This window comes from Melospiza melodia, chromosome 1, assembly GCF_035770615.1.
Source record: "Melospiza melodia melodia isolate bMelMel2 chromosome 1, bMelMel2.pri, whole genome shotgun sequence".
Classification (NCBI taxonomy): Eukaryota; Metazoa; Chordata; class Aves; order Passeriformes; family Passerellidae; genus Melospiza; species Melospiza melodia.
Genome location: NC_086194.1, coordinates 158316244 through 158340028, shown reverse-complemented (window position 1 = coordinate 158340028; position 23785 = coordinate 158316244).

Below are 23785 nucleotides of genomic sequence, written 5' to 3'. Positions count from 1 at the left end.
ACCTGTGATGCAAGAAGATCATTGCAGCAAATTGAGCAGCATATTTTCATTTATCTTTAATGTATTTCACATATACATATTTTCATTTATCTTTCAGTAGTGAAAGAGTTTACCTACCTGTTGGCAATGCTTGTTGAGACAGACACAGAAATATTTTCAAAGTACTGGGTGAATAGAGTGACATAAAATAGAGAAGCTCATCATTATCATGGTATAGAAGCCCCCCTACATTGTATAGTTTAGACAAAGTTTAGACACAGGGAATATGAGATCTCTTTATACCAGGGATATTGGGTGCTATATCAAGAGACGTTATTATTAGAAAACTGTTACAGAAAGCAACAAAATTTACAGAAATTTTTAAACTCTTGATAATTTAACTGAATTTCATCTTTTTATTCTGTTCTCACTGAAAAAAAATAATATTCTTTCTGCCTTCATAATTCAGATATCAACTACTGCATTTGTTCTCACAGAAGAAATCTCATCTGATAGTCAAAATCCAGACTCATTCCAAAGTATATTCTGGACTTCCATTATAAGCAATCTTAGTCTTAAATTAATAGATCCATCAAGACTTGAAGATGAAGCCATCTCTCTTCATTAAACTCAGTTGTGAACTACTGGCAAGAAATGCTCTTCCTGAAGAGTTTTTATACCTCAAGTCATGATAAAGTCTTGATTTTCTTAGAGTTGATGTGAAATTATGAAAGTAATAAAGCTCAAAATTAAAAAAAAATTAAATATCACTGAATAAAATATAAATATGTATACATATATATATAGACAGATACAGAGCATGAATTTTTCATTCCATATTGTCCCATTTTGAAAAATGTGTCTTTAAAGTTACTTTAGCAAGAAAGTAAAAATCATGTTGATGGGTTAATCTGCTGCATCTGCAGCATACACAATCTCTAAACAGCTATACAGGCACTTAAGAGTTTTTATTTTGAACAGAATTATTCCCAAAGTACTGGGAACATTATTGGAGCAAAGTACAAGAGTAGCAAAAACCAGGATGTTGTGCTATGTAAGTACTAATGGGATGTCACATCAGCAGGAAAAGTATCTGAGAGACATAAAAATAAATCTGGTAGAAAAGACGAACTTTTAAATAGTGCTCTGTGTTTACTACTTTCTTTCTTCATGTGCCTTAAAATTCATAGCACTTAAATGAAAGATGAAAAGGAAAACAAAAAACACTTTATTGTTCTCTTTAAGTTGTTCTTTTAAAATTGGTGAATTCTGATGGATTGAAAGTTACTGCATAGTTGTAAAAAAAACCCTAAATAAATCCCTAAGCAGGACAATTTCAAGAGGAAAGATTTGATCTTGAGAATTTAACCTAAAATATCATAACCCTCAAAAAAATTTTTAGGATGGGCATTGACTCTAGGCTACATTGTAGATTACACATCAGAATAAGAGGGCAGATTAATTAGAGGTTTCAAAACATTTCCAGATTTTCTTAAGATGAGAAAATTTTAAATTGTTTTTCATATTAGATTTTTAGGTATTACATTGTTCAAAATGTAATTTTATTCCCCTCATTAAAAAATATAAATTATTTCCCTCATTAAAAATAAAAATTATAGTCTGTACATAAATTAGCGTATAAATGTTTTCCAATTGATTTCCAAGGCTCATCATTAGTAATTATGTTACATCATAATACCTATTCTCCTATATCTTACCTTTGTCCACTTGAGCTTTAGTGACATCTTTGTGAAGCAGTTTCTGAATAAAAATGTGGTAGATAGGAACATTTTCTAAGCTATGCATTAAAGTAAGGAAAGAAATTAGGAGGTCTTATTTTGTTCTCCAGCCCCCAAACCTAATATTAGCCCCTAATGATCATCTTTCTACTTGCCAACTGCATTCACCTTTTCTCTGGTTTCTACAGGTTATCACCTCGCTTCTCTATTCAAATGAATCCCTTTAAGAATATCTTACCTACCTAGTACTTTGACCAGTCACAAGAAGATCCTCTAAGATTTATCAGAGACTACACTTTCAGAACTCGTTATAAATATTATGGAGTATTACTAGAGATATTCTAAAATGTACAAATGAATATAATATTTCTTTAAGAAAATCTAAAATGAGCAAAGAAAAAAGAATGAAATAGACTCCAGCATTTACATTATTTTGAATTTTGTTTAGATTTTTAAAATTTACTTATTTTCTTTCCCCTTAAGAAAGAGACTTCTCAAGGAAGGACTTCTTCAGGTTAAATTTGACGGATATTAGGAAAAAGCAATTTTAAAGTTTCTGTTTAAAATATATATACTTACAACTAAGGTTATTAAGAATTCTTTTCAATGAATCTTTTAGCATAAACTCAAACCTGTATTGTTTTTGTGTTTAAAAGCATTTTTAGTTTAATTTTTCAATTGCAGAATGAATTTTGAAATTGTTGAAATTCCTGCTTCTGTATCTTTGATTAACACTGATAAATTCTTAATCAATTTCAAAGATTTGAAATTGAATTTCAATTTGAAATACAAGCTAAAACTAATTTTCTAAAGACATAAAAGAGGAGCCGCTATGTCTTTTGTATCCCCGACTTTTCCAAATATTGATAAATGAGAATCAGTTTTCACTAAAAGTTAAAGGATGCCACGTGCAGCAAGCTAATTAGTGAATCTTCAGTACACTAATCAGAACATTATATTCTTACATTGATACATTTGCTGTGGGATTCATCTTGCATGAATATATGTCTGTAAGTCAAACAAAGATATTGTCATGATCTGTGGAGTTAAATAGTAAATTCCAACAAAATACTTATTTCAATATGGAATAGCAATCTAAGACAAATCAATGGAACCAGGCCCTTTAAATGGAATATATTACAGTACCAAAGTTCATAAGTGCCTTTGTTTGGGCAATGGTATCCCTGCCTCATGTCTGAGTCTGGCTCGTTCTGGTTACCAGTCCATCTAACTATTTCTATATAAATGGTTATAACTGGTTTTGTTCAATGAGCATGTTGTGTTTTTTCTCAAAGTTTCATATTCCTTCTGATAATTTGTCTACATTATGCCCAATGGTGTTACTTACTATTTAGAATAGGGTAGTTGACATGATTTGAGATTCCTCTTGGATTAATACAGTAAATTAACATTTTTCATGTTTAGTGTTTGTATTATAACACATAGAGGTATGCATTTTATTTCCTTATTTTTTTCAAATTAATATATGCTTTTTAGAGCAAAGTCAGTGTAAAGCTACCATAAACACTAAAAGAATGTGTAAAGATTTAAAAACTTCAATTTTTTTCATACTTTCACAATACTTTTGGGTATAAAAAATCCCCAAACATTAGATGTTCAAATTTATATAGTGGGAAAAAATGCTGAAGTTTTATCAGCCTTGGGATTACAATCCTGATTGCATTTTTGTGGTTTTTCTCTACACAGAAATAAAACATTTCCTTTGTTTTCATTCTTACAGGAAATAAGCAAAGACTTCTAGAAGGCAGTTTTTGTTATGTATTTCACATAAGTGGAAAAAATTATTCTGCTCCTGGAATAAGTTTAATTTAGTAAGTCACTCCTTATTTCTTTTTTATTCTGTGTGTTCATTGAACTGGTATTCCTCATGTAGAGAGCAATAAAACATAGTAAATGCCAGTCAACAATGTCTGATTGTTAAAGAAATGTATGTTAACCTGCCAACATTTTCAGTATATTACTAACAATGTAGTCATAATTGTGACTCTGTAGTTCCTGCAATATATTACAAAAAGACTACATCTCTGCTTGAAACACTTGAGTTCATTATGCATGATTAATAGAGTGATTACAGCTCATACTTGAAGGCTGACATTTGAAATCTCCTTGCTGTGTCATCTTTAAGGACAGAAATTGTTCTCATAATTTCTCAATATATTTGCTATTCTGTCTGAGTCATCTAACTATTCTGATTCCTCTCTGCCTTCCAGAGGTCCTCTGCAGTATTGCTTTTGATTTAGCTCCTTCAGAGCATTCTGCACACTCCTAATTATAAAGCAGAAATATGTAAGTTAACTGACTCCTTTTGGAACAGGAAATCTCAGCTCAATAAAACCCACTTCTGGAAAGCTGCATATGCTGTTTTTTCTCATGCAGGACATGAGAAGATCTTGTGTTTCATTATGATGACTTACTGACATCCTCAGTAGCCTTTGAAAAAACTTCCAATAAAACAATGAAATTAATAATTAGAATCCGTAGGCTGAATTTTGTTCTTTCTGTGTCTATTCTTATTAATATATGCTTTCTCACACAAAAATGCTTGGTATAAACAAGGATGTCTATTTCTTGAAATACAATTACATTTTTTACTTATTTAAACTTGTAAGATCATTCAGATATTCCTATTTTTTTTATTCACCAAAGCATTAGTGGAAAAAACTAATAATTTCTTTAAGTCTGCATTCCCAAGATAACACAAATCTAATTTGCATTTGTAGAGTGTGTCCAATATCTGCCATTTCCTTCTCTCTTTACTCCATTTTCCCTCAAGCCTTTTTCAAATATAATTATCTGTACAGAGGATAAATGACCTCAGCGAGTAAAATCCTGTGATAGAAGTTCACTTCCGTATAACTGTTAAAGAATATTTCAGAGAGGGGAATAGGAGGCAAATAATAAATTTCAAACCTCTGAAACACCTTTGTCAGCCCCGAGGGACTCACCCATTGTGGTGCTCTGGCCCTTCTGTCTTGGCCATGAGCAGCGTTCAGCTGCATTAGCAGCTCCTGCTTGAGCACGATGCACACCTCACGCTGTTCTTCCCTGCTGCAGGGAGAGACCTCAGCCACCCAATGAAAATTTCAGCCCTACCTTTCTATGTGTCTGTTTAACAAAGGTGGAATAGAAGCATTTCACAACTCCTTCCATCAGAAATGCCAAGAGAACAAGGCGTACCAATAGCTGTGGCTTGGAACTTCGTGGTTTTCATGCCTTAGTGCAGGAAGGTATCTGGAAAATGGAAGTAAATACAAAATTTGCCCAAAACCCCCCAGACTTTCTTTGTGTAGGGCAGACAGTGAAATGTAAATAGTAAAAAAAAAAAAAAAAAAAAAAAGAAAACCAACCCCATGCATCCTATCAGATAGACAAGATTAAAGGGCTCCAGGATTTGGGAGATGATTGTTACCTGACTATAACCAGTTAAAAGTTAACATCTGTGTTTTGCCATTTTATGATCAATGAGAAAGGACAAACACTCATGAAGAGAGTCATCCACTCATTTCGTACATATGTCTTTTGATGGAGTGAACTCTACTGAAAAGTGATTCACTTCTCTTCCATGACTACAGAAGGATTTTACATGACTGATTTAGTGTGATTGTTTTACCATGACTGTACTTAAATATTGATGAACAACACAGAGCCAAAGCCACCGTGATTTCATCTATATTCAGCCTTGGCTCATATTATCATGCAGCTTTGTGCTTAAGGCTTACAAGGACATAAGTTTTAGTGTCTTTATTCTCCATATGCAATATATTTTCTTTCACAATTTATTGGGAAGTTGTCGGTATTTCTTTTATTGGACATATAAATAGAACAGTTTCTAATTCAAATTACTTTTGAGCCTCTTTTTAAAGAATGGAACCCAGATTATCACTGAATTGGGATAAAAAAATGTTTTCCTTTGAAGAAAATATTTGCTTAGCGTGATTACTGGAATGAATTTGTGTGGATCCTGTCTACATCTCTAGATTTGAAAAACCTTCTGGGACAGTGGTGCATGAAGTGTTTATCCAGAAATTTGAATCCATTTAACATACCTACAAATATCAGCCCAGAACCATGATATCTGGCAGAATTTATGTGCTGCTCTTTCTAGACACTGAAATCTCCAATTTCACCCGCAGGAGCTGGCCCAGGGCCTGCCATGACTTCCTTCTGCAATATCAATTTTCTCCAGTATAAACAGACCCTTGTGCCCAGCCCATGTCAAGACAATGCTGAGTTCTGAAACACAGTTGCTATATCAGTTCATACAAGCTCTTTTCAAGTGTTCAGTTTAACCCTATGTTAGGTGCATATTTATGCCTTTCATTTTCAGCTTGTCATCCAGACCAACCTCTTGGACAGTAATGACAAGGAGCATTCCAGAGCATATTTCTGTTTTATACTAAAACTCACTTATCAGAGCGAAAAAATAAAAGTTCAGATAGGATAAATGATGAAGGATCAACCTTAATATTGGATAAGAAGAATCAATATTTAATTGAAGAAGAAGATTGGGAAACAATAGAGACATTCAGAAAGATAGCTTATTCCAGTAGTGTTCTGGTGAGGGACAGGGGAAGATTCCACTCATCTAGGATTTTGTAGTAACCAAAGTCCCTTATGATAAAGTCTTGATGAATATATAAACAAATATATAAACATGTTTTTTCATATTGAAGTCCATAAAAAGTATGATATCAATTTTTCCCATTTCTTATTAGGTCTTAATGATTTTGAGCACTTGTAAGGCACTAAAAAGGATTAACAAAGTGCAGTTCTAGCGTCCCACGGAATTTTTATGAAAACATTTTATTCTTTCATATGCAACTCGTTCAGCCTTAAGATTCCATAACAATCCTAGCTTTCATTAAAAAGCCCAAATTTTAAGGTAGTATCTGAGAAAAATAATTTAAGAGCAGTCTGAATATTGAAAAGCCAACCAAAGAATAAAAATCCCCACAAATGACCAAAAAAAATGGCCAGGACTTATAATTTATAGGTTGACCTAAGTAATAACTTTGGAAATTGACAATACTGACAAAATCTTTTACTTGCCTTCTTTTTGCAGAGCTTTGGGAAGAAATAGCTAGATTCATTTGCAAGTTGTGAGACACTGCTTTAGACCTTATTTCACTTTCCTCTGTCTTTCATACATAGCAGTCATTTTTGCTCACATCATTATTTTTTACATAAATCAGCTCCTTTCTGTCCTTTTCTGGATGCTTTTCTTTCAATCAGTTACTTCAAAATAATTATCTTCTTAATTTAAGATTTATTTCTCTACCTTCATTTTAACTAATCTTTTTCTGTACGAGAAAGTGAGAAAGAAAAGAGGATTTTTTTTTTTCGTACTTCTACAAATTTGCCTGAAACATTTAAGGAAACAGAAAGTCCTGTTCCTATTACATTAGATTAATTTTATTTTTAAATTTTTTTGCTTAACATTTTTAGAATGTCTATCAAACTGTGAAAAGCTGTCAGTACTATCAACCCCTCAAGCTGGTCATATAAAGCTGTAAATTTTATGGAGCTTTACTGAGTGTAACTGGAATAATTTAAATACTGGCAGTTCAAAGTTCTTAAAATACTCTTTAAAATGGGAAGATTATTAATTATAATCACATCTTATTTGCAGGCATAATCTTCACATAGTGTATTTTATTAGTTTAGCATGTTAAGCCAGATTATAAAACCAAAGCAACATGCTTGGGGAAGATTACACTCTCAGAATTTGAGCACTTCAGAATCTCAAAATTGCAGTTCTCCTGTCACCCAAAAGTGGATCTTCTGTCATTGAATTTAGGATGGATATATAGTACCAAGGCACAGGTAATGTTTAAATTGCTGCTATATAAAACTGATGACCTGGCAGCACACATCAGTTAATTTGTCTCCTAGCTTTAGTGTCAGCAAATAGATAATTTAAATGAAACTATAATTTCTATTAATCCAGAATGAGAGCGACACCTTTGGATTACTTTGCAGCACAACAATGTATCCGAATTATCCTGCTTTGCTTACATGCAGTATACCAAGTTCTCTCTCCTTATGATAACTCATGGAAAACTCCATAGGAGAGAAGAAGAGGTAGGAGGAGGCACCGCACAACTGAGGACTGCTGAGCAGGGACAGGATCCAGTTGTTAAAGACAAGACTATGCCTGGTGAAGGAAATTCTTGGGGGACAGCATGATGGGGGAGCCTCTCACACTTCCTCTGTGAATTTTGCATGACCAAGGTCCATCTCAAGGCAAATGCAGGCAGGATGCATGCAAAGCTCATCATATTCTACTTCACAGAGTTTCTGCTTGTATGGCTAGCTATCAGCTTTTGATTAATGTTTGCAGGAAAATACTGAAAAACAAGCTGAAAATGAGTCAGCACTATGTAATTGCAGCAATGACCAAAGGCTTACTGGCTATACTAGAAAAAGAAAAAGGAATAAAACGTTTTAATTAATTCAGTAAAAGAACCAAAACAACTAAACCCCAAACTTAACTTTGAAACCCTGTGCTAAAGCTCTAATGACATTATTCACAGTGGAATAACAAGAGTGTTTTGAAATACAGTAAAGAGTTGTAGAAAAGTGTCAGAGTCTTTCCAAGATAACTTTACAGAGTGCTTTAACATGAAGAGGTGTTTCTTGCCCTTCAAGACTGCTCTTATTATGTAAACTTGTATGAGGAACATGAAAAATACTCCAGGAAAAGTTAAAGTATTTCCTGCTGATGTTCCAGATAATGGGGTAATGTTATCTTTTTTCTTCTGAAGGACCTATTTGGAACAAGTCCCTTTCTCTTCTTTGTCTCTGATGGTTGTTGGAAGAATGCCTGTGCAGCAAAGCTATAAAAAAACCCAGAGAGTCATGGAATGACACAATCCTGTTTATACATATCAGCATCATTTAGTCAGCAAACCCTAACAGTGTTGATGGACTTATTGTTTAGAAATATCTGCTTTTAAAGCAAAATAAGCATTAAACACGTGTGTAATAATTTCTCTCAGATGTGGAAGTTTCTCCTGAACAAGGTTATCTAAAATACAGGAGCAATTATATTCTGCATCTGGTAAGACAAGATTTCTAAAGAGGTAGTAGGAGTTTTTGGTATTCCCATAAACTCAGTGGGGTTGGGCATTTCACTCTTCCTTCCTCAACAGTGGAGGTTTAAAAAATGGATGCTGATGAAATTCCCTTAAACTAATACTGTGACTAAAGAAAGTAGAAGCCTTGCACAGCAAAAGCAAGCCCTCTGCTCATCTATCTTGTGTCATTTTTTTCTGTGGTAAATAATATTTCTATGTTTCTTCTCAAGATAATTCTATAAAATCTAATGGTGGGCTTAAAAATAATACATAAAACATATAAATGTTTTAAAAACCACTAGCATTTCAATACCACTGTGTCACCTTTTGGGAATTTTGAGAGCAATTTATCTTGGATGGGGAGGAGTAAAGTAAAACTGTCTAATAAAGGAACAGTAAATCAAATACAGTTCCCATCAGATGTGTACGGAGAGAAATGTATTTATTACATAGCAAAAAATGGCACTAAACAATTACACAGTTTGTATTAAGAGTAAGAAATAAGACACCAAGTTGAGTGGTGTGGTTGACATGACTGAGGGATGGGAAGCCACCCAGAGGGACCTGGGCAAGTGGCCCATGGCAATCTCATGAGGTTCAACAAGGCCAAGTGTAAGGTTCTGTACCTGGGCCAGAGTGACCCCTGACAGCAACACAAGCTGGGGAATGAACACAAAGAGAGCAGCTCTGCCAAGGAGGACTTGGGGGTGCGGGTGGATTAAACACAAGACAGGACTCGGCAATAGGCTTGAAGGACAGAAAGCCAATTGTATTTTGGGCTGCATCCAAAGCAGGGTGGGCAGCAGGTGGAGAGAGGCGATTCTGTCCCTCACCTCGGCTCTGGTGAGACTCCACCTGCAGTGCTGCACCCTCCTCTGGATCCTCGGCACAGGTAAGGCATGGACCTGTGGGAAGGGGTCCAGACAAGGGCCATGAGGATGATCTGAGGGCTGGAGCATCTCTCCTATGAGGACAGGCTGAAAGCATGTGGAGAAAAGGAGGCTCCCAGAAGACTTTGTATCAGCCTTCCAGTACCTAAAGGGAGCTGCAAGAAAGATGGGGACAGATGTTTTTAGCATGGCTTGTTCTTATATGACAAAGGCAATAACAGACTGTAGATTCAAACTAGATATAAGTAAGACTTTTTTTGTGATGAGGGTGGTGAAACAGTGGAACAGGTTGCCCAGAGGATTGGTAAGATGCCCTGCTCTGTGTTCTGAGAGCCACAGAGGGCTGGTTGAGCCTGTATTAACAGAGTTTCATCTGATTAAGAGCGTCAATGTGGTGGATTTCTCCTGGCTGGATGCCAGCTACCCACCAAAGCTGCTCTATTACTCCCCTCTGCAACTGGACAGGGGAGAGAAAATATAGCTAAAAGCTTATGAGTTGAGACAAGGACAGGGAAGAGATCATTCATCAGCTACTGTCATGGGAAAAACAAACTGAACTTGGGGAAATTAATTAAATTTATTACCAATCAAAATCAAAGCAGGATAATAAGTAAAACTATCTTAAAACCACTTTTCCCTCACCCCTCCCTCCTTCTCAGACTGTACTTCCCCCTCAGCAGCACAGAGGGACAGGGAACGGTGGTTGTGGTCAGATTGTTTCTTCCACTGCTTTGTCCTCAGGAGAGGAGTCCTTCTCCTTCTCCAGCCTGAGGTCCCTCCCATGGGAGAGAGTCCATGGACTTCTCCAGCATGGGACCTTCCCATGGGTTACAGTTCTCAACCTTCAGTGTAGGTCCATTTCACAAGGTGAAATCCTTCGTGAAAAGGCTGCTGCAGCATGGGCCCCTCGTAAACCTGCTGCTGTGTGAATTCCTCTCTCCACAGATCTGTAGATCCTTGCAAGGAGTCTGCTCCAACACAAGCTTCCCATGGGGTCAGCCTACTCCAGGCATTCACCTGCTCCAGTGTGGGGCTCCTTCATGGACTGCAGGTGGATCTGTGCATCCCTGTGATCTTCCATGGGCTGCAGGTGGATCTGTGATCCTCCATGGGTTGCAGGTGGATCTCTGCATCCCTGTGATCCTCCATGGGCTGCAGGTGGATCTGTGCATCCCTGTGATCCTCCATGGGCTGCAGGTGGATCTGTGCATCCCTGTGATCCTCCATGGGCTGCAGGTGGATCTGTGCATCCCTGTGATTCTCCATGGGCTGCAGCTGGATCTGTGCATCCCTGTGGATCCCCATGGGCTGCAGGTGGATCTGTGCATCCCTGTGATCCTCCATGGGCTGCAGGTGGATCTGTGCATCCCTGTGATCCTCCATGGGCTGCAGGTGGATCTGTGCATCCCTGTGATCCTCCATGGGCTGCAGGGGCACAGCTGCCTCCCCCTGGGCTGCACCAGGGGCTGCAGGGGAGTCTCTGCTCCAGCACCTGCAGCACCTCCTGCCCCTCGTTCCTCACTGACCTTGGGGACTGCAGAGATGTTTCTCTCACGTAGTCTCAGGCCTCTCTTCTCTGGCCACAATTGCTTCTGGACAATAAAGGGTTTATTTTTGTTCTTGAATACATTATCCCAGGGGCATTACCACCCTCTCTGCTGGCTGCCATTGGCCCTGTCAGACACAGCAGCTTTTCACTGCAATCACACCTATAGCCCCCGCATTACTAGAACCTTGCCATGGAAACCAAAGACAGTATTTTAAATTCCTTGTACTTGGAACAAGAAACGTTCTAAGGAAAGAAAAAAATCTGTTTTTAGAGAAGATGTAAGTTCTGAAGAAAAATATTAGACCCTGCGACAGAGGCTTCCTAAACATATTAGGAAAATTTTGTTAGGTAATTAAAAAGAAATCAATGCATATTGTGTTTAAAATTAAGCATTTCCTTGTTATGCTAGTAGTTAACATATTACAGAGCCAAGAATGAAGGAAGCAGAAAACTGCTTATTGGGATTATGGGAAATGATATGAGGGAGAAGAAGAAAATAAAAGATTTATAGAAATAATTTTCTAGACTAGTCTTTCTAAATTTTGCTTGTATCACAAAGATCTTTGTCTAATGAATGGTTGGGATAAAACGTAGTACAATGGTAGCAGTATATATCTGAGGATTTCACAGTGCTACCAATGATCCTTTTCTCTGTAGACAGCAAATTTACCTATACTTAGTTACATTAACGTAGAATTCATTATTTGTTTCTCATTTATTTGTTCAGAAAGTCAACCTGATAGAAACAAAATGGTACCATTCAAAATACAATCAGAGAAATATTTTGAACTCAAGACCATCAAATCAGTATTTATGGTAAGGGAATACACTGGAGCAATATAAACAATATCGATGTGGAGCCTGGAAATCCCATACAATGAAAGGAATAATTTTAGTGGAAACCTGAGGATCCATAGTAAAGATTCATCCTAAGGTATAACTTTGCTGTCCCATTATATACTTACGGGTTTTTCTAACTGCTGTTTACCACCTGTACATGAGGGATTCACAATACACAACCGACAAGTTTCTGAGGGTTTTTGTGTAAAAAAGCAATATATCCTCTGACTATATTAATTGCTTTTTGTAAATACTCTGTGTGATTAAAAACAATATTAAACACCTCTTCCCAATCTGGGTGTCTTTCCTAGTGGAATAAAGAGCACTCTGAATGGTCAGTTCAAAAGAATAACAGCTAGTAAAGACACAATTGATCACCCTTCTCTTCTCCCCTGGTTCCCTCATCCCCATTAATGCACAAATATCCAAACCACCCATCCTTCTGTTTGGCTGAGCTTGGAGCACCCATGGTGAGGAGTCCTCTGCTCTCAGTTTTCTCTTACTTTTCAAAAGCAACCATCTCAAATATGACTCTGGTTTAAGGGGCTAAAATAAAAATAAAGTCATCTTAATGTGCTTCTTACAAATGGTTTTTCTGAGACATTCTCAAAATGCATTTCAAGAACTGTTATTCTCTAGACTTTCTTATTTGTTGTACAATGATAATATGTTTTCACAAAGAGAGGTGTAACAGTTTGTGATTTTCTGCTATTTTTCAGTTGTGGGTTACAGCAAAATATCCAGAGAAATGTACTATAAATAACTGCATTTTGGAGTCATTGTCCCAGCATCCTTTGAAATGCAGCAGTGGCAGCACATTGTACCTGGTAACTTAACTTGATTGACAGTCAACTGGAAGAAACCAGGAACAAACCACATATAGGTGTGAAATTAAAGTCAAATCAACAGCCCATGGTTTCTGATACCAGATAGATAAATAAATATTTTGTAGTTTTGCCTTAAAGCACTAGGTAATATAATCACAAAGATTTTTCCCCACAGGCTTCTGAAAAATTCGAGAGAGCCAAGATATTGTTACTGACACTTCTATCATCAAAAAGGCCAAATATTTTTTTAGGTATAAGAAGTCATTTGTTAAGTGAGCAACCATTTGGGAAGCTATTTTCCAACAATAAAACAAGAAGAAATAAAAAAGGTTAGAAACCAGTCAGGAAAACATGTTAGGCTACATTGCTGGTTATATCCAAAACAACTTTGCTATAAACAAAAGCAAAAGTGAAAAACTGGTCTTAAATATTGATAACTGGAGAAAGGTCAGCAAAGAATCTCATTTGGAAGAGGTATAATCAATAAATAAGCAACTTTGTTAAGAAGATATTTGATTTTTCTGGTATCAAATAGATTCTGAAAATAAAAAATATGGAACAGAATGCAGAACATCTCAGTTCCTACCAAACTTCCACCAAGAAACTCCAATAATAGCTCAGGGAAAAAAAGGGGAAACTATTGGTTTGTTTGTAAATTGTTGATGTTGGTTTACCAGAATTTTTTTAAAAAGTTCTCTTAGTATTGGGTACTAATTTTATTCCTTTATTCATTTAGGAGGAATTGTGGCTTTCCAAAATGAAGTAAATTTTTGTGGAACAAATTTTTAATGCCAACTCTCTTGTGAAACAGAACCTTTACAATAACACTCAAAAGAAAGGCAGCTTGCAGTCTGTTTGCAGTCAGTTTGCAGGAAGTTTGTGCTGAGCTTGCTAATTCCTAAAAACAAAAAATAACATTTCAGAAGACTATCTAGTTCACAATTAGCTTTATCCACAGACCAGGTATTTTGGGTATTATGTGGCTTAGGATCGCCAGGAAGAACAGAAATGTCTTCAGCCATGTGTGATACCTGCATTTAATCAGGACTAAAATTGATCTAGGCAGCTGCAGCCAATATTCATGAAAAATTTTAACACTAATTAACTTAGATAAATTACGCAGAATACAATATTTTCCAAAACACAGGTTTCATTTTGTTAAGACTAATTTCTGAGAAACCCAATTGTTTATTCCCAAGCTCTGTGTCCAAATGCAACTGAGTTAAAATGTAGCCGGGAAAAGCATGGTGTCATTTCACACTTCCTGTGAGATGTGGTTTCCCTGCTCAGTTCACATTACCTAGGAATTAGAGCCCCTTGTAAATGTTTGGAGTCATGGGGTATGCTAAAATACAACAGTGACTAAGTTATGCCTCATCCTGTTTGTGGCACATCTGTTATGCCAGGAATCATTGCCATAACATGGAATAGATGCAAGGCTCTGGTTGTTTGCTCATGCTCTATCACACATTAGGAAGAACAAATCCTTTGTTGTTTTGTGGTTTCCATATTCTGATCTCATAGCAGAAATGTATCTAAACTTGGTTTGGCTTTGCAGAAATGTAAATTCTGATCAGGAGTCTGAAGAACAGAGGGCAGGGTGGATGGCACTGTTAAAATCCTTATAGGAGAATAAAAGCAGCATGCCTGGACACATCTTGTAGCACATAAAGACTGGTTTGAGCAGCTCCATTTAGTTTTCAGGGGGCTGATAAGCTAGAGCATCGTGACTCACTTTGTCTGTGATCCGGAATTCCCCTGTAATCAATCCAGAGGTTGCTTGGCTCACTTGATACTGTCAGTGGAAAGCAAAGATTCTGTTTTCTAAGCTTCATCCAAACTCAGGGGAGCTTTCACGACAGCTATCATCCTTCTTGCTAGATCAGGTCAATCTTGTGTGACACCATCACCATTCCACTGTCAGAAAGAAAAATAAGGAGGAAAAAATGCTATAAATAAATTCAAGCTGCAGAAAACAGTGATGGAATATGAATTTCCAATAGAAAATTTTCGCTTGTTTATTATAAAAACCTGTTCTATAAAGATGGTTTTCCTTCCAATTACTTTTGCAATTGCTTCTTTTCTTCCTACAGCAAATTCTATAGGTTGAGAACCGTAAAATACTACTAATATCTCAGAGTGCAGGCAGATTGGCTGTAAAACAGGCTACAGGTGGCTATATAGGAAAGTGTCTACAGAACACTGGAAAATCAGTAGTGCTATTTAAGTCTATCTGTGGTGCACGCAGTAAAGAAGCCAATCCAGAGAAACATTCTTAATCCTGGGGGCTTTTGGTAAGCATTTCACTGCAAGTTCTCAGTGTTAGCAATTTGTTTAGATACAGGACATATAGCCTGAAAGCTAAGCAAAATTTTCTCTGATGGGGAAAGTACATAGTTTTACCGTGCTGAGATAGGAATTAACTCTTTATAGTGTTAAATTAGTTCTCTGCCATGCTTTCTTAAATTTTTCATTGTGTTAACCAACTGTCATTAACTTGATTTACTGGTCTGTTTGGGCAAAACTAGGTTTCAGGAAGTAACACCCACTGCTGAAAATAATTGGAGAGAATGTTTATTTACACACTACCTGACTGTGTCTGATCAAATATTTTTAAAAATAAGAAGACCGAGAATGTTTATTTACACACTACCTGACTGTGTCTGATCAAATATTTTTGAAAATAAGAAGACCATGCCTAAAAGATTAAATTAAGGCTTCTTGATGTCCTGTGCCTGATGACTCTGTTGTAGTCTCACCTCACACATCCGTTTTCACAGAAACCTTACACAAGGAGTTTGTGACTGAACATTTTTACAAATGTTTAAGCTTAAATTTCTATCAGTAAAACTTGTGTTACTGCTCTGAATCATATTTCTCAATTATTATTTCTCCTGGTGGTCTTTAGGAAAATATCAAATAAACTTTAAAAAGAAAATATGTTAGAATATTGATGCAGATTAAGTATCTATTAGTGGTAAAGTGCAGAGGCAGAGAATTTGCTGACCCTTCTACTGGCAATGACTGGGGTTTGTTCTCTGGTAGAAAGAAAAACTCATACAAAAGTTTGGATGATAAAAAGTCATATTTGCGGTTTTCTGGATAAATTGTACAAATATCAACTGTTCAATGAGAAGGAAACACATTACTTCCTTCATGATCCAGACTTTAAAAAAATAAACTCTAATCAGCATTGTATTTTGTGAAGTGTATTAAGCAAGATTGGACAACAGGCACAGGATGGAACCCTTGAGCCCTAACTGTGGACTACAAATGGTTTCAGAGCCCAAATTTGACATGGGCACGCTCAGACTGCTGAGTTATATGGCCCATCAAAATATGGCCAGGTCCAAGGACACACAGATATGTGGAATCTGGGTAGCTTGAAAGTTAACAGAAAGCCAACTAAGAGAGTTTTTTAACTGAAATATCTTAGAGTCTCTTTGATACCTAAGATCATGAATAGAACTTGCTATAATTTATCAGTTTTGGCAAAAACCAAACATTTTGTTTTGCTGCTTCTGAGTAAAAATTAATAAAGCCAAATTTGACCCATAAGAGGCAATAATTCTAAGTGTAGAAGGTTAATTGAAATCTTATTTCTTGAGAAGATCTTTGAGGCTATGTCAGTTTTAGATTTTGCTCAAGAATCTGATTCAACAATTACTGTAGTTTAAAGCATAATATAAATTGCCATATACAGAATAGTTATTGAATTTAAAACCACCATATTAAAAACAGATACATAACTTTAGTTTTCATTTCAGTTAAGGGTTTTTTTTTAACTAATGAAATAGTTTTTTAGAAAATGCTATAGCTAACAGAAAACAAAATTGACAAGAAATTAAATGAAGACAGCTACAACTATTGTTTTCCCTGAAAGGAGAACTGATGCTCCTTTTCTGTTCTTTTGTGTTACGTGGCTCTGTGTGTATATGTCAACTTCATATTCAAAAATAATTTCATAAATACATGCAGAGGTCAGAGGATCCTTTTCTGAACACTCAAAATTTCTTTCAGTAAGTATAGAATGATACACTAAACAGACAAGTTGGTGTTCAGTGATTCATCTTTATTTTCCTCTACTAAATGCTTGCCGTCCAGGGATTGGCATTGTTCGATGTTAAATGAGGAAATAAGAAATAAGAAATAAATATATCTTTATTAATTTTATAAAGGGAAGAAACTGGCTTCCTAACTCTGAATTAAATTCAACTTGTACATACTCAGTAGAAAATAATTATGTTATCCTTATTTTATTTAGTTTACTGTCCTCATAGAGATGGATAGAAGAAATGAATTTGGTGAATTAAATATTATTGTTACAATGAACAAATAGCTATTATGGAATATTTAACTCAATTTACTAGAAACAGAATACATAACACATATCTCTGGAAATTAATACAGCAAATATTTTTTGGTGATTACATTAATGGCTTGAGAAACTGCAGAGCTTGTGAATGAAAATTTTAGTTTTCTTGATATAAAATATAAAATTTATTAACAATAAGCAGTTTTGGTCTGACTGTAATGCAAGCACATAATTCTCAAAGAAATATTATTTAAATATTTTACTCCTCAAAATCCCAGTTATCCCATGGAAGAATAAACAACATTATCATTTTTATAATGACTTCATTATAATTACTTATTCCTGTGAAATTATTTAATTATAAATAATTCATTAATTATTTTAAAATGTAACTAGATATTGATGTCATTTCATACAGAGCATTTATTTCATCTTAAATAAATATATTCCTACACCTGTAATATTTCTATTTTTCCTACTTGATTATTCAGGCCTGTCAGAAGAACACTCAAAATCTTTAACTTTCTAATTTTAAGGATTTTTTTCTACCTAACCAGTAAAAAGTAGCCTAGATTAATCCAGTGAATTAATAAATAGAGGAACTGTGGCACCATTGAGGTGTTTTGATAGCTCAAATGATACAAACCCCAGATAATTAAACAAGTGGATAAATGTAGAAATAAATCACAATGACTGATACATACTTTTTATGACTCAAACACTGTTTTACTAAAGGTGTCATATAGATTCTGTTCAGTAAAACCACAGACATTTAAAAGCTTCCCTGGATTTGCAGCTTTAAAAGCAACCTTAAACTAGTCAGCAATATTTTGCTGCTCCTAAACACAGTTTAGGAAACACTTTTTATTTTCAAAATTGCTTACTGAGTGATCCTAAAATAAACTCAAAACCATTTTTTATTATAATCTGGCTTTTTTCAATCTATCTTCTTCTAATTTATTTTTAGGTGAGAAAATTTAGATACTATTACAAACAGCGTCAGTAAAAAGTGTGGATGTAGTTTACCCAAAGTAATATTTTGGACATTAATAGTGAAATATTTAACTTTTGTGATGTTTAAGACTGTGATACAGGAAAAAAAATTAACTTAAGATGGATTTTTGTCCAATGCCTCCCACATTTCTGCACAGTTCAGAATTCCTTTTAGACATTGCAGGATTTGGAAATGTTATTTTGTTACATATAGATATTGTTTGAGACACAGTAATTCTACCACCTATGTAGATTCCTCGTAGAACAGACATTTTTTAATAATGTGAATTATTTTCTCTTAGAATTGATAGTACTGTTGCATGATGTTATTTCTGTGTTGCAAATGAAAGGACAACTCTCACAAAAAACCCCACACCCATAATTTCTTTGTAATAGTACTCAAAACAAAGTAGGAATTTTATTCAGAGCATTCTATTCTATTTCTCTCAAAAGCTTAACCTAAAATAATTGGACATGTGCACAGATTATGTTGGATTTTCAGGGATGATGACAGCCTCACACTCCTGTCGATTAATCTCTCAGACACATTCAGAGAATGTGTTAAGCTGTATCACATAATGTTGGTTACTGCTCAGGAACACTCACTACAGAGCTTTATCCTAAGAAAGACTGATAAAAGTTGAAAAGAAATCAGTACATGACAGTCTGATGAGCAGAAATACATGTTCTTCAAGCTCTATGGTGTCCATTAATGGCATCTTAAAAATAATTTGTTGGTAAAGCCAAAAGACAAAGTACAGCACCAGTCAAATGGCACAGCTATTATTTGATCCAAATAAAGTCATGAGGTTGGATTAATCCTTTGCAAGAAAGTAAAGCCATATAGATAGCCTGCCTGTAAAACAAATGTACATATAATAAAGTCATGAGCAACCTGATCTAGCTTCCAATTTGGACCTGAATTCAAAGCTGATCCTTCTTTGACCAGCATATTGAATTCAAGGGTCTCCAGAAATCCCTTTCGGCCTACCTTATTCTTTAATTTTATGAACTCAGAAAGTAAAATCATGTAAAGGGAGGGAAACACAGGTGTATATATATGCTCATAACGATACTTTGACAATTCAAGGACAGGAACTAATAAGGAAGGAGAAAAGATCAAAAGAACCAAAGAATTATGTCTACACTCCTGGTGGCATGTGATCTTGCAGAAGATTAAACTACGCTGTGTTGTGTTTTGCTGGCACAGACCTGCACAGTAGGGTGCAGTGAGAGCAAACTAAATGTACTCCTAAGACACCTATTCTGCTTCCTTTCTCTTCCTGTGCTAATTCTGAAGCTTCATAGCACCAGGGTACCTCCTGTAAAGTCTGATGGTACAAGGAAAGCCATCCCAAACCCTCTGAACTCCATTTTCTTTGCTGTCAAGCAAAAATTTCTCCATGTTGAGAGCCATTTCTAACTGCTGTGATAAAGATACACCACAGAAACATTGGTGAAGGCTTCTATTCTGAAACTGGTTTATATCTGCTTAAGAAACATTTTAGCCTGCCAGAAACCATGAGGATATGCGACTGGGACAGGTGATCTTACTGTAAAAAAAAGTCATATTACAAAATTGTTTTAGTCACAAAAATTCTATGTAATTGCAAATGATAATTCAGGAACTACAGAGCACCGATCAAGGACACAAGTGAGCAAAGAACACAAACACTCTAAAGCTTCATTTCAAATATCAACATCCATTGTATTGATAGTCATTTCACTTTTACCGTTAATCCCTCTTTGTGTCAGTGGGTTTACTGACACAGTGAAGAATGATCCAAGCCTTGTCTGGCCCTTTCCAGGGCACAAAATAAAAGCCTTTCTCTGTGGTTGAATAATGACCAAGTGCATGTCCAGCCTTTTGAACTACATTCACTTGTGCAATGAACACTACCCTAAAAAAAAGAAGGAGAACATGGGGACAGAAGGAAAAGTTCCCTTCCCAAAAGAGATGATTTTGATTGTTAACATCTCCCCTCCCCAGAGCTACTTTGCCTCTGGCAATTCCTGCGGTCTCAGTCTCACTATGCTTTCTTCCCCTATTCCCTCCCTATATTCATTATTTCTGTTTCTTTGAGATTCAGTAAAGTCCTAGAGGATCATAGAACACGTGAATCAAAGTCTTATCAACCACCTTTTCATCCAATTTTCCTAGTTCTGCTTTCAAAATATACACTAGAACACATTTTCATGAGATGATCCCAAGATAACTAGGATTAGTCTATTTTATTTCATAATTCTTGACCCGGTTTTAAATTTCTAGTTGTATGTATACAGCATTTTTCAAAGGTTGAAGAATTTGAACAGTAAAATTATTAATGACTAATCATGTTGCATTAATCATACATCAATTTGTTACTTAATTGAAGTGCTGAAAGAAACTGAGAGTACAAGGGTTTGAAGTGCCTTATTTATGAATGCATCATTTAGCAATTTATGCTTAGCCTGGTGTATTTTGGGTGCCACCAGTAATATGTTAATATATTAATATATTAGCACTGTCAGGCTAACTGAAATAAGTTTTAGCTGAGGAAAATAATAGGAAGTCATTGGAAAGGTTAAGTATGCAGAGCATTGTTTCCCTATATAGCCAATGCTGTCACCATTAAGGGCAAAGACTCTGATAGTAGAACTCCTCACTAAAACATTCACTTTTCAAATACACAGAGAGATTTCAGACCACTCTTCATTCTGTCTCAAACAGTCCTGATATATATCCAGAACATTGCCAGCAGGTCAAGGGAGGTGATTCTTCTGTGCTCAGCTCAGCACTGGTGAGACACATCTGGAGCGCTTTGTACAGTGCTGAGTCCTCCGGTGAGCAGCAGACAGGGATGTATTGCAGTATGCTCACTAAGGCAGGGGAGCATCTGGAGGATATGAGGAAAGTCTGAGAGAGCTGAGACTGTTCAGCCTGGAGGAAAGAAGGTTCAGGGAATCAATGTTTAAAAGTGCCTGATGGGACCTAAAGGGAGAGGTGTAAAGATGGAGCCAGATAGCAAGACTTTTCTCAGTGGTCCCCAATGACAAGAAGCAAGGAAATGAGCACAAGCCTAAACACACAAAATTCCTATAAACCATAACTGATATGTCCTTTCCCACCCCCACCCCCCCCCCCTTTTTACTGTTAAAGTTGTCAAACACTGGAATGAAGATATCTAGAGCTGTGGAATTTCCATCTTTGAAGGCAGAAATTCAAAACTGGACAGAACATGTACCTGAAGAACCTGCCCGAGGTAACTCGGTTTTGGGCAAGGGCTTGGACTTGGCTATGTCTAGAGGTTTCAGTCATTCTCTGATTCTGTGTCTCTAGAAATTATACCCTTTGCCAGTGGAAACACTCAGTGGCAGGATCAGATCCTGGAAAGAGAATTTGTGACATTGTAAATACAGAAATGAACTATTTAGCTGTAATGGATCATTCCATTCCAAGCAAATAATTCTCTCACCTGGATTAGCTCACAGATGCAAAAGTAGCTGTAAATCCTCTCCAAAATCTTCTTCCTGCTATAGCATTAAAAGTACAACTTTGCCATAGTTGTTCGAGAGAAAAGAAAAATCAAGGTTTGAGTAAATCAGAAAGGATTTTCTTGCTAGTATGCCATGGAAGGGGGTATGTAGCTCAACCTCTTGTAAATCTGCTTCTGTCAACTGGAGGTCACTGCTTGATATTTTACATTTAATATTTGCCTTGATATTTTGCACAGACTTAGCTAGTATTTTCCCTGTTGTATCAGCATACCATAAGAAAAAACCCACTGGTAGAAATGGTAGAAGCTTTTCTACTTGGCTATTATATTAGGAGATTGGACTCAATTGCAGGAATTCTGTATTGACAGAATTAAATATATTAGGAGTTTTCAGCAAAGGGAGAGATGTATCTGGGTTAGGAGCCATTTCAGGCTCCTCATAGAGCTGGCCAAGGGAATGTGAACTACAGGCTTGGATCGTGGGGGCGCCTTGAGGACTGACCTGGTCAATGTGCATGAGCATCTCCTTGAAAGAAGCAGAGTGCAACATGAGGTGTCTTTGCCAGAAGCTTCTGCTCACTGAATATTACAAGAGAAACAAAATTCTGCTTCCACTGAATCACAGATCAGGAAGCAACTACAGAATTTTTCACATGGGACCACACACAGAAAACCCCATAACTAAATGGGGTGTTTAGGGCTCTTTTAATCTGAAACCTCTCCTGGCACCCAAGGCTTAACTTTCCTGTTTCTTTCTTGGGAAACAGAACTGTGAAAATATTTTTCAGTGCTTGGACACTAATTCTGCCAGATGTGAAAATGTAGAGTAGGAAAATTAAGTTCTATATGTCCAAATCCAAAGGCCTGATTTCAAATAACCCTGCATACTTAAAGGATAGTTTTCAGAGAATATGATTCCTGGATTCACTTATACTTACCTAAAATAATCTGATGAGAACAGGGAACTTTAGTGAATGAGAATTGAAAGTTTTTTAGGCTTTCCTAATATTTTACTCTTTATCTCCAGCCAAGATAAGCTATCATTATAAAATAGGGAGTGTTGGGAGCATTTCTGAATAATAAGGATTTTTCATGTCTCTCTGGTCTGGGTTGCAAATCTTCACAGAAATTTTTTATTACAAACTTTCGAGTTAAAATATTTTGTTAGTATTGTAACAGAAAATACAAAATGTACCTATGTGATTAATGGAGAGCACACATTAATACAAAATTTAGGATGTAAATAGTGGTTTAACATGTAGTTTAAATTGATTTCTATAATTAAATGTGAAAAAATTATTAATGGAGGCATAATCCTTCTCTGTTAGTTTGTGACATTTTCCTTTCTTTATTCTGACTGATACACATTTTTCTACAATAAAACTCTTAATTTGCTTCCTAATATTAAATCACATTTAGATTTGCCGATGCTTTTTAAACTTAAGCTTAATTTCTATATGGAAGACAAATTCATTTCTGTTGGTCAGATAGAAACAGCTGCATATGTTTTTTTTTAGCTTTACAACTGGCCTTAGATGTCGGATAATGTATAGTGGTAAACAAACTGTTAATACATATGTTTTTGGTCCATCTGGTTTCAAACTGTCTCTGATTTTATAAGATTTTAATATCATCCTTTACTTTCTGCCTCATTTATATGTGAGACTAAAAATTTACCATGTTTTGTAAATATAGTATCTTTTGTCAATATATATAGCAAAAATATTTAATTAAAAGTAAGATTCAACTATTGCAATTATCATTGAGAAGTCATAGAGCTAAAATATAACAAAGGGAAACAGTTTTAATCTTTTGTCAAATTGAATGGAAAGGAAATTCTGGAGGACCTCATCTCTGCCATATCCCTTATTGACAAAATATAGGTGTGACAGTTGCCTCTTGTTAAAATTAAAATCACAGATTTAAAATGCTTCTCCTTCCCTTCAATTCACTGCAGTATCCAGTGAGAAATAATAATTATAAGAGTTTATAACTTGTTACTTCAAGCCTTTTCTATTTTCTGTCCCCCGATTTTCATTTCCATTGAAATAATTAATTTCTCTCTCATAATAGAAATGGA